We start from the raw sequence: 11,714 nt of genomic DNA on the forward strand, positions 1-11,714 counted from the left end.
TATTGCTAGGTATCTCTCAGATCCCTGAGTAAGACTTGCCATTGCAGTATTTTCACTGGTCTCTCTCAAGCCATATGCAGAGGTATATTCTGCTTTAAAAGGTAATTTAGGTAAAGTTATTTAGATGGAGGTATATTCTGCTTTAAGTAATTATTCAAAGCAGATGATCACTACTCTCTAGTGATAAAATTCAACACTATATTACAGGGGTGGCCAATCTGTAGCTCTTTCATGCATATTGTATGGCTCCTGAAAGTCGAGGAGGAACTTAATGCAGGCTTACTCTCAAGTAAGCATGCACAGCATGAGGATCTCAGTCAGTCTCTGAGCGCTGACCCACAGGCAGGTAACTATTTCCACCGTGTGTGAAGTGGGGAAAGCAGGGGAAATAGGCAGGCTTAGAAGCTCTTCTCCTCCATCACAGAGGTCACTCGGAGACCTAGAACAGGGAAAGGGTGCAAGAGCTGAGGGAGAAAAGTGAGCATGTAAGGAAGGGAAGCCGCCGGCTATGCCAAGTCCAGCAGGACATGCATTCAGGATTCCTGCCATTCCCTACTGGATGGACAGAATGACCCAAATGCAGTCACTGCCAAAAAAGGTAATGAGATTGAGAGTGGTGAGGGAAGGAATACAAGAGGGCAAGTACCAGTAGTATCCCTTGGCTCAGCGTGTGACAATGTGGCAGTACTGGGGGGAGGTTGACAGCTGCCCTCACTCCTGGGGTCATCAATGGCAGGCCCTGTGGCCTAGCTGAGCAAGCTATGGCACTGATAGAAGAGGCTTACCTCCCTTCCCCTGGCCAGCCAGGGCAGGCCTGGTAACTGGGGGTTGTGGCTGGCTGAATGCTGTTGTCCCCTGAAGGTTTGTGGACCTGCATCCCCTCCTGCACTGGGCTTCAGAAGTAAGTGAGTTAACTAGTCTCCTGCCAGGTTCTGGACAGCTGCAGAAGCAGCAGTCGTGGGGTTTCTTGTTTGTCTGTGATAACACTTTGCACCTTTTATCAAGTGCCTCCCCCATTAGACTAGAAGGAGCAATGGAATTAAAGAGGGTGGCACAGGGTTCCCCCTTAGTTTCATAGCTAAGAGAGATGTATAATGATTCAAATGGTGATCAGTGATTTATTTGGTACATGTGTGTTTTCTTCTCCCACTGGTGTCAAAAATAATTCCCTCACCTCTATGCTGGTCTTATAGGGACTGTCATTCCCAGCATTTGTTTTTCAAAAATACTCCTTCTAGCATGGTTGTGTTGTAAAGTAAAATACATATTTATTTTATGTTTCAGAGTTATCCAGAGTTTTAATTAAAATGTGTGTGTAATATTTGTTCATATCTCAAAATATCTGATGTTTATTCTATGTGGTTCTTACATTCAGCAGGTTTGGCCACCCCCAACTATAACCTAAAATACACTAACTTAGAAGTATCACATGGAAGTCAATGGTACACTTCCAACAAAACATGTCCAGAATAGGTAACAGGTGTGGTCTTTTCAGCTGGTCAGAAAAGCTCATCCAATGAGGCTAGTTCCTTGGCTGTGTGCAGCAATATGATAAAAGACCATCTTTAGCGCACATACTTACACACAGTAAAGTATACAGCTGACATTTACAATGATTCGTATAACACAGGAATTCTGTTCTTCGTGCTGGGCAGCCACATTGTAAGGTAGTATCAGAATTTCACAGGAAATATCTAGGTTCAAATATGCACTTTGTGAAACTCATTGGATGATCTAGGTCAGTCAGGTATTCTCAGTCTACCCCTCTTGCAGGGTTGTTGGGAAGATAAAGTGGAGGAGAGGAGAAAGATACACACTATTTTACTAAATATTACATATATACAAGATCTACCTTGTTTTATCTTTTTTGTCTTTTTCACTGCATTCTTCCAGCTATGCTTGAAGGAAAAACTCCCAAAGGGTTTTCTTAATACTTTGTTGTCCAGATATCTGTGGTCAGATGTCAGAGTTGGCAATTTTTGTTCTTCAGAACGTTGAGAAACAATCAGTTGGCTGTTTTCAAAGACATAAAACATAATTCCCCAACAGTAAATGGTTTTTGCGTGTTGTCACTTGCAGATATTTTCAGTCCATACACGGATAAAGAAAGAACCTAGACTGCATTCCTGTCTTTCATGTCCCAAGAGCACCTATATTTCTGGACAATCATAGTTTGTACATATTGAAAGGGTATAAGCTATAAACAATCCTCTCCAAAAAATGTCTGAAGTTCAGGGAACCTGTCTGCTGAGGAACTCTGGCATGTCTTCCAGAGAACTTCTGAACATTACAAAGAAGTGCTTCAGAGGGGTACCAAGTTCATAAAAAGCACTAGCCAAATTTGCCGGGCCTTATTGTTGCTCCTTGTAAATTTTGAGTGTATGTCAAGGAATCCTTTGACACCTTGCTGCTGGCTGTACATTCTAAGAGACAATCAGTACATTTTATTTCAGGGGATGCGGTCTCCCAACTTCTAATGAAGTTTTCAAAGAACCCGAGAGTTTTCCAGCAAAGCTGTGAAAAAAACCATAGTTATACATGATTTAATTCTCCATGGTACAGATTCTGCCCTTGTATAATAGTATTATGCTTGTGCAGAAGTGGATAGTGAATTCTGCCTATTTTCCCCTTCCAGTAGCAGACCTTATGCCATATCTCATGCCTTTATAGCAAGGGAGGAGCAGAGGACTGCAGCAACTAGGTTGAAGGAAAGCCACAGTCATGCTTGTTGAACCTCAGGCACTGTATCTTAGACAAAATCCTTTTAAAAGCAAAATGGATGTCTGTTTCGTATGGACAACATCTAGTTTTGCTGTTTAAACCTGAATGTATCCCATAAGCAGACTGCTGGAGCTGTATGAATTTCCTTCTCTCCTAGGCTTCCCAAACCTCCCGCCCTGGCGGGGGACCCCTGGATTAGCAGCCTCCTCCCTTGCTATCCAAAAGTCTGGAAGCGGGAGGCTGGGCAGCTGCAATCGCGGGCGGCTCTTTTGTCTGCAGTGCTACGGGCATGTCCGCTCCCTCCTGCCGCCGCAACCACGCTGCCGGGCCTGAAGAAGCCGCATCCCCGCTCCCTCTGCTGGGTCTCCTGCAGGCAGGTAAGACAGGCCGGCCATCCCGACCTAGCTGTGTCCAGCTCAGATAGCAAGTGAAGAAGTGGGCCGTGGGGGGGGGGCAGAGAGACACATTGATTGTGCTCCTCCTGCTGCTTCTGCTGTCTCGCCTCAGCTCTTTATGCAGACAGCGCCGGCACGCAACAGGGACTTGTCCCAGGGCGCCCCCCACAGCACGGGCCTGCCAGTGCCCCCCACGCACCCGCCTGCGCTCTCCTCCCGCCACCCCCCAAGTCCAGGGGCTGGGGCGCACGGCAGCCTGGCTGCTAGCGGCGGCGGCGGCGACCCTTCAGATCTGGGGAGAGGGAATATGGCTTCTCCTTCTGGTACAGCATGTTAAATAAACCATTTCGGGATGAGAGGAGCCGAGCGAGGGAGAGAGAAAGCGGGAGCGGGTGGCTGGCTGGCTGAGTGTCTGCGCGGGGAGGGACTGGGGGACTCAGAGGTGGGCCGGCGGCGGGTGAGAAAAAAGCGCGAGGGGTTGGTGCGTAACCGCTGTGCCACTCTGGCTGTCCATCGACCTTAACCACGTGGAGGGGGGAGCGAGAGGCCCCGGGAAATGTGAAAAGTAGGGTTGCCAGGTCTGTGTTGGAAAATACCTGGAGCCTTTGGGGGTGGAGCCAGGAGAAAGCGGGGTTTGGGAAGAAGAGGGGCCTCAGCATAGTACAATGTCATCGAGTCCACCCTTCAGAGCAGCCGTTTTCTCCTGGGGAGCTGATCTCTGCCAGCTGGAGGTCAGTTGTGAAAGCAGGAGATCTCCAGGCCCCACCTGGGGACTGGCAACCCTACTAGGTTCCACACCCTAAATCTCCAGGTAGTTCTCAACCCAGAGCTGCCAGCTCTGCCAACTTCCCAGAGTTCTTGGGAGGCTGAAGAGGGAGGGGAGAGCCATCTGTTCTTGGAAGTAAAGCATGATTTAAAAGATATATATAAAACGGAGAAGAAATATGGAACGAATCAGAGTGTCTCAAGATGCCTGATGCATTTTAGGTAGGGTTGCCAATCCCCAGGTGGGGGTAGGGGATCCCCCTGTTTGGAGGCCCTCCTCCACTTCAGGGTCATCAGAAAGCGGGAGGAGGGGAGGTAAATGTCTGCTGGGAACTCATGATCCCCTATGGAGATTTATTCCCATAGAAAATCATGGAGAATTGATCCGCGGGTATCTGGGGCTCTGGGGGGGGCTGTTTTTTGGGGTAGAGGCACCAAAGTTTCAGTATAGCATCTAGTGCCTCTCCCCAAAATACCCCCCAAGTTTCATAACGATTGGGTCAGGGGGTCCAATTCTATGAGCCCCAAAAGAAGGTGCCCCTATCCTTCATTATTTCCTATGGAAAGAAGGCATTGCGCCGTTCCTTTAAATGTGATGGCCCGAACTCCCTTTGGAGTTCAATTATGCTTGTCACAGCCTTGGTCTTGGCTCCACCCCTAATGTCTCCTGGCTCCACCCCCAAAGTCTCCTGGCTCCACCCCCAAAGTCCCCAGATATTTCTTGAATTGGACTTGGCAACCCTATTCTCTCCCCAAAATCTGAAATAAGTCCAAGAATAGCAAAGTGATTGAGAAACTTTATAATGTCAATAAAATGTCAACAGTGCTAAAAGCAGGGAAGAAAGATAATGGTTAAAGGAAAAGAACAACTGTCTCAAACTGTATTTGTGGGTTAGCAAGGCAAAAAGGCAAGAAACAATTTCAGCACTATATAACTACATGCAGTCAGGAGAGATTTTAGCGGCCTTTATTTATTAACATTACTACAATGGTAGCACACAGTCATTATGAGTTGCACAGATCTGTATTCTCTGAATCCAGTGGTCCAAATTACAAAAACAAGAAGGCTCCAATCCTCTGCATATTTACCAAGCAGCAAGGCCCATCAAGGTCAGTAGGATTTCCCTTTGAGCAAACATTTTTAGGATTGCGCTGTAAGGTAATTATCTTAATTAGTCAAGTGCAGAAAATTTTTTTGGGTGGGGGCAGACTAACGTAGGATGGACCAATACCAGCTGGGCTAAAAGACAGCACAAGTAGGGTTCTTGTTGAAATCACTTTGGCCCTGACTTTATTTTAAAACATACTTTTACAAGGTCGCTATGCTAATTTTATACTGGTTAGGCTGCAGTAAAATACTTACAGTTCTGGAAGGCAAGAAATTTCTGGGAGCTTACCATTGTTTGCCTGAGATTCTGCAATCAAATGAACAAAGAAGTAACTGTTCAGATACAAAATGTGGCCATTTATTTAACATACCCGTGGGACCGTTTCCTTCCATATATGCCCAGGAGGTTGTTACATATGGCTTCCCAACAACCGTTAGCTGTCCCCGGCCCAAGAGATGCATACCTTGCCTCAACTAGGGCCAGGGCTTTTTCAGTCCTGGCCCCGACCTGGTGGAATCAGCTCCCTACAGAGATCCGGGCCCTATCTGGCTTATTAGCCTTCCGTAGGGCCTGCAAAATGGAGCTGTTCCACCAGGCTTTTAGTTGAGACCGCGGGCATCTATTCTGGATCTGGTTGGCCTCCCCTATCGGCACTGTCACCTGTGCTATAAAATGAAATAATATCTGCCATCTCTTTGAGATATCATGATGTGAGACGGCCAGGCTGGGCAATATGTGATTATATGGTAAAGTTTTTTTGTTGAGTTGTCTGTTTATAAAATGTTTTTATTGTATTTTATTTTATCATATGTTGTACTCCACCCTGAGCCCTATAGGGAATGGGCGGAATAGAAATATACTAAAATAAATAAATAAATGTTGTGGAACTGTTTTCTGATTTTTAAAAATATGACACCTGTTTACAAAGATAAAAGAGACAGTATGGTGCAAGGTGTATATATTAAGAGGGATCATCTCAAGTGAATTTTTGCACAGGGCCTATGTGTTTTTTTCGAGAATGAACACCATCCCTCAATGCAGAGTGAAACTTGATGCATATGCCTAATCTGCCTACTGGCCAATCAAATTTGCTAAATTCTGGAAGTAATTGTTGTTGGTTTAATGTGTAAAAAATTCTGTTCTTACCCTAATTCCCTGCCCTCCTCATGCCATCTGGTCTAAACATTGAAATGCCTTTGTGAGACACCATGGAAAACAACTTGAAAGAGGCTTCCACATGGTGGTTATATTAAGCATACCAATTTTAATGAGAAATTCTAATTCTGTAGACCCATAAATGCTATGGCACTAGTTAAATCACTTTGGAATGAATATTGGTTTGAAGGCAACACTTTATTGGATAAATTGTGCATTTTATATGTATGACACAAAAGCATGTTTTATGTGTTATACCAGAACCAAAGGATGATAACATCAAATCTGGCATCTAACAGGAAAGAGAAGTCAGTTGTGGAGATAAGCTCTTGTTCACATCTGAGCATCACTGGTTTAGTTTAGCACAAAGAATTTACCACTTATTTTCTAAAAAATGTATCTTTTCACAATCTTCCTGCTGGAAGATCAACAATCAACGTTAACTTAGATCCAAGTAGTTAGCTGTGTTGGTCTGAAGTAGTAGAACAAAATAGGAGTCAAGTTGCACCTTTAAGACCAACTTAGTTTTATTCAGAACGTAAGCTTTCGTGTGCTCTCTAAGCACACTTCATCAGACGAGGAATCCGGTTCAGTGAGCAAAACCACACATAGTCACTGACTACCAGCTACATGTGGCTTTGCTCACTGTACCGGATTCCTCGTCTGATGAAGTGTGCTTACAGAGCACACAAAAGCTTACGTTCTGAATAAAACTAAGTTGGTCTTAAAGATGCAACTTGACCCTTATTTTGTTCTAACATTAACTTAGTGTTCAGAAATGGGAAAACACAAGAATGCTGGGAGCACCAAAGCAAGCTATTTTGATAGCAACATGATTTGCCTGTGAAAGAGAAAAGAATGCCTGCTTCATTAATAAACAAGAATTCAGGTAGATTACTCCAATGTATATACTTAATAAAGTCTGGACTCACTAAGTGATGACAGCTGAAATCCAAATATTGTTTTTAACTATCTGTAGCATATACTTTCTGTATGCTGTAATCTTGCTGTAATCATATAACAAGCAAGAATAAATTAACCCTGAGTTATGTTCATAGAGCTGCCACCATCCATTTATTTTATGACCATAAACACTTGTTTAATTAACAGCCAGTTAAAACTGTTCTGAAAACTCTGTGAATTAATGAGGACACAGAAAACAAGACTCTAGATATAGATAGATAAGACTATTAGAAGGCTTATTTCTTGTCCACCATATAATTCTAGAATTCTTTATCTCTCTATTATTTTATTGAAAAATTATGCTCCCTCTCCAGAAACCTGCCCAAGGCATCTTACAAAATAAAAATAATAAATATAAAACATTAAAAGATACTAATTAAAATCCAGCATTGGAAAAACTGAGAGAAATGTTTTGGCCTGGCATCTGTAAGAAAGCAACATAGGCACCAGGAGAGCATCAATGGGAAGGGCAGTGAGATGCCATTACTGAACGGAGGTGCCTCTACTGAAAAAGCCCTGTCTGGTTGCCACCTCTGTGACCTTTAAAGGCAGAGGCACTGAGAGCAGGGCTTGCAAGGCATATCTTAACTGGCAAACTGGATTATATGAGTGGAAGCAGTCCTTCAACTGGCTTTAAAGATAAGAACCAGCACTTGCCTACTGGTGATTGTGATCTATCTTTTGTCCCTGGGATTGGAAATTGGGAATGGTATCACACAAGCAGGAGACAGATCTGGCCCCGGGATTGTTAGTTTCTGACTCCAGTCTAGACTACTTATAGAACATTGTTTTCTATACCTTTTAATGTCTACCAACAGTTCTAACAAAACGTGTCAATATTCAAAACCCTGCACCACTACCCAAGTTCTGGTTTATATCTTACTTTTTTACTCTAAAACTGTCTTTAGTTCTGCTATTAAAGTCCACCAGTTTGCCCACCCAAAAGAACTTCAACACCATGTTCATTCTTTTAACTCTTAAATTAATGCTCCCTAAGCCATGGCTACCCAACCTGCATAGCCCAAGTTAACCTCTCAGTTCTCAAAAGCTAAGCAGGGTTGGCCCTGACTAATATTTAGATAGGAAACTTCCAAGGAATACCATGATGCAGAGGAAAGCAATGACAAACCACCCATGAACATTTCTTGTCTTGAAAATCCTACAAGGTTGCTATGTCAGCTGTGACTTGATGGCACTTTCCACCACCAAGCCATGTCACAAATTGACATGTCTGCTCCTTATTTGTAATTGCAAAGCACTCCATCTGTATCTTGGATGAAATCATACCCATTTCCTGCTTTAAGGGTTTTGGACCAAGCATCTCCTCTAGGTCCCATAATCATCAACTATACATAATCATTAACTCTTAGCACTGCTTGTGAAAATAACTAAATGAGTTGCCACTATTATGCCACAACTGGCCTACTGCAAACACCCACCCTTACTGTTTGGTTTACAAATGCACAACTCTCTCTCTCTCTTTTTTAGCATCCCCTCCCAAGGTTATATAGTACCTATTAACAGTAGAAACAGATGCCCAAAAGCTTTATCTGGTAGGGTTGCCAACTCTAGGTTGAAAAATTCCAGAAGAATTGGAGGTGGATGCTGGGGAAGATAAGAGTTTGAGGAGGGGAGGGACCTCAGCAGCGTATGGTGCCATACCGTCCATCCCCGCATTTGCCATTTCCTCCAGGGGACCTGATCTCTGCAGTCTGGAGATCAGTTGTAATTCCAAGAGATCCTGGTCCCACTACTCATTTGTAATGGAGCACATGTGAGTTATTCAAGCAAAATACACTACAAGTGCTTCTGATGAGTATCAGCCCTTTATGGGGTTGAGGGGGCAGGCTTGAACTCCAACATCCTTCTTGCATGAATATTTAGCATATGTTTGGCATTTCAGAGTGCTGGAAGCCTTCGCAAGTACTACCTTGCAGCAGGCGAGTACTCCTATGCGCAAACCGGGTAGAGAGAATGGCACACTCCAGCCTTCCCCTTTACTGATCTCATTAGCTTTCGGATGCTGCTGCTGCTGACCCAGCCCCATCTCTCTCTTTCCCCCGCCCCGCCCAGTCCACTCACGCACCCTGTTGCTCTAAGCGGGTCCGCTGCGGACTCCTGCTCATGGTGGTCTCACTTGGGGAAAAGCAAAGGACGGTCAGTAGCACCCAAGCAGCCACCGCCTCGCCCCTCCGTCGGGCTGGCGGAGGCATTCATGGCCCGCGAAGGCAGTCTCTGCCCAAGAGGACAGCAACATCCCGGCGCCGCTGCCGTCTGTGCCGCAGCAAGGCAGGCCTCATACAGACACGGAAGCCGAACTTCACGGTTACTTGGCAACGAAGGGAGCCACAATCAAGAGGGCAGGCCCTGCTTGAAAGCGCAAGTGAGCGTCGGCGGTGCTTGGGTGGCGTCGCTGGTGGTTGGGCGGCATTCTGACCCTTGGGGTGGCATTGCAGACCGAATTAGGAAAAGAGGACCCATTAGCCTGGTTGATCAGGCTTGCCCAGTCCCTCCCGCACCAATCGGGGCCTGGCCTTGGCCCTGCCCTTGATGATTCAACTGCAACGCTGTGTTTTCCTTTGAGGGAAAGCTGCCGTATGTCTGCCTGTTGTTGTGACAAAACAGACGTTCTGATCTGGAAGCTCCCTCTCTCTCTAATTCATCATTTGTGAAAACTCTATGCTTAGCAGGGAGAATTAAAGTGTCTCTGAAAGGTCACCTACATTGCACATGCATGCTTTAAGTCAGAAGAAGCCCTCTCTTGCCACAAATCAAACCCTGATCACAGAGGGGTATGCCTTCCCTGGTTATCTGAATAAGTCCTCCAAATACAAACAGAACTAAGCAGAGAAATGGCTCTGGAGTCAAACTTCAGTGCTATTAAAGAGTGCTAAGGGCTTTTTTTTTTTAAGTGCATGCATCGCTACTTTTCTCTCCATCTTCGTTTCCCCACCAACTCAAAGCATAGAATTAAAGGTGGTAGAAACCACTATCAGAGAATGTGTAGGCACACTGATGAACACAAGTTATTGAGGAAGACTCAGCATGGGTTCTGTAAAGGAAGATCTTGTCTCACTACCTGTTAGAGTTCGTTGAGGGGGTGAACAAAAATGTGGACAAAGGGGACTCAATAGATGCTGTTTACTTTGACTTCCAAAAAGCTTTTGATAAAGTTCCTCATCAAAGGTGCCTTAGTAAGCTCGAGAGTCATGGAATAAATGGACAATTCCTCTTGTGGATCAAAAACTGGCTAATAAATAGGAAGCAGAGAGTGAGTATAAATGGACAATTTTCGCAGTGGAAGATGGTAAGCAGTGGGGTGCTGCAGGGCTCAGTACTGGGTCCCATGCTCTTTAACTTGTTCATTAATTATTTGGAGTTGGAAGTAAGCAGTGAAGTGGCTAAGTTTGCAGATGACACTAAATTGTTCAGGGTGGTGAAAACCAGAGAGGATTGTGAGGCACTCCAAAGGGATCTGTTGAGGCTGGGTGAGTGGGCGTCAACATGGCAGATGAGGTTCTATGTGGCCAAGTGCAAAGTAATGTACATTGGGGCCAAGAATTCCAGCTACAAATACAAGTTGATGGGTTGTGAACTGGCAGAGACTGACCAAGAGAGAGATCTTGGGGTTGTGGTAGATAACTCACTGAAAATTTCAAGACAGTGTGTGATTGCAATAAAAAGGGCCAACACCATGCTGGGAATTATTAGGAAAGGAATTGAAAACAAATCAGCCAGTATCATAATGCCCCTGTATACATCGATGTTGTAGCCTCGTTTGGAGTACTGTGTACAATTCTGGTCACTGCACCTCAAAAAAGATATTATAACATTGGAAAAAGTGCAGAAAAGGGCAACTAGAATGATTAAAGGGTTGGAACACTTTCCCTATGAAGAAAGGTTAAAACGCTTGGGGCTCTTTAGCTTTAACATTGACTGTGGGGTGGCATGATAGAGGTTTACAAGGTTATGCATGGGATAGAGAAGGTAGAGAAAAAAGTACTTTTCTCCCTTTTTCACAATAAAAGAACTCATGGACATTCAATGAAATTGCTGAGCAGTTGGGTTAGAACTGATAAAAGGAAGTACTTCTTCACCCAAAATGTGATTAACATGTGGAATTCACTGCCACAGGAGGTGGCAGTGGCTACAAGCATAGACAGCTTCAAGAGGGGACTGGATAAGCATATGGAACAGAGGTCCATCAGTGACTATTAGCCACAGCTTATTGTTGGAGCTCTCTGTCTGGGGCAGTGATGCTCTGTATTCTTATGCTTGGGGGGGTGGGGGCACAGTGGAAGGGCTTCTAGCCCCATTGGTGGACCTCTTGATGGCACTTGGGTTTTTTGGCCACTGTGACACAGAGTGTTGGACTGGATGGGCCATTGGCCTGATCTAACATGGCTTCTCTTATGTTCTTATGTAAAGCTGCAGTCTGACTGCCTTTGGACATGGAGATTCCCTTTAGTCATCAAGGCTAGTAGCCACTGATAGTCTTGGCCTCCATGAATCAACCTCAAGCACCTCTGCAGGAAAACAAACTGCCTTAAAGCCATTGTGTGATCCCTGGCAAGCCAAGGCCTTAACGACAGCTGCTTGTTCCCTT

The sequence above is a fragment of the Heteronotia binoei genome, chromosome 7 (genome assembly GCF_032191835.1).
Source record: "Heteronotia binoei isolate CCM8104 ecotype False Entrance Well chromosome 7, APGP_CSIRO_Hbin_v1, whole genome shotgun sequence".
NCBI classification, from domain to species: Eukaryota; Metazoa; Chordata; class Lepidosauria; order Squamata; family Gekkonidae; genus Heteronotia; species Heteronotia binoei.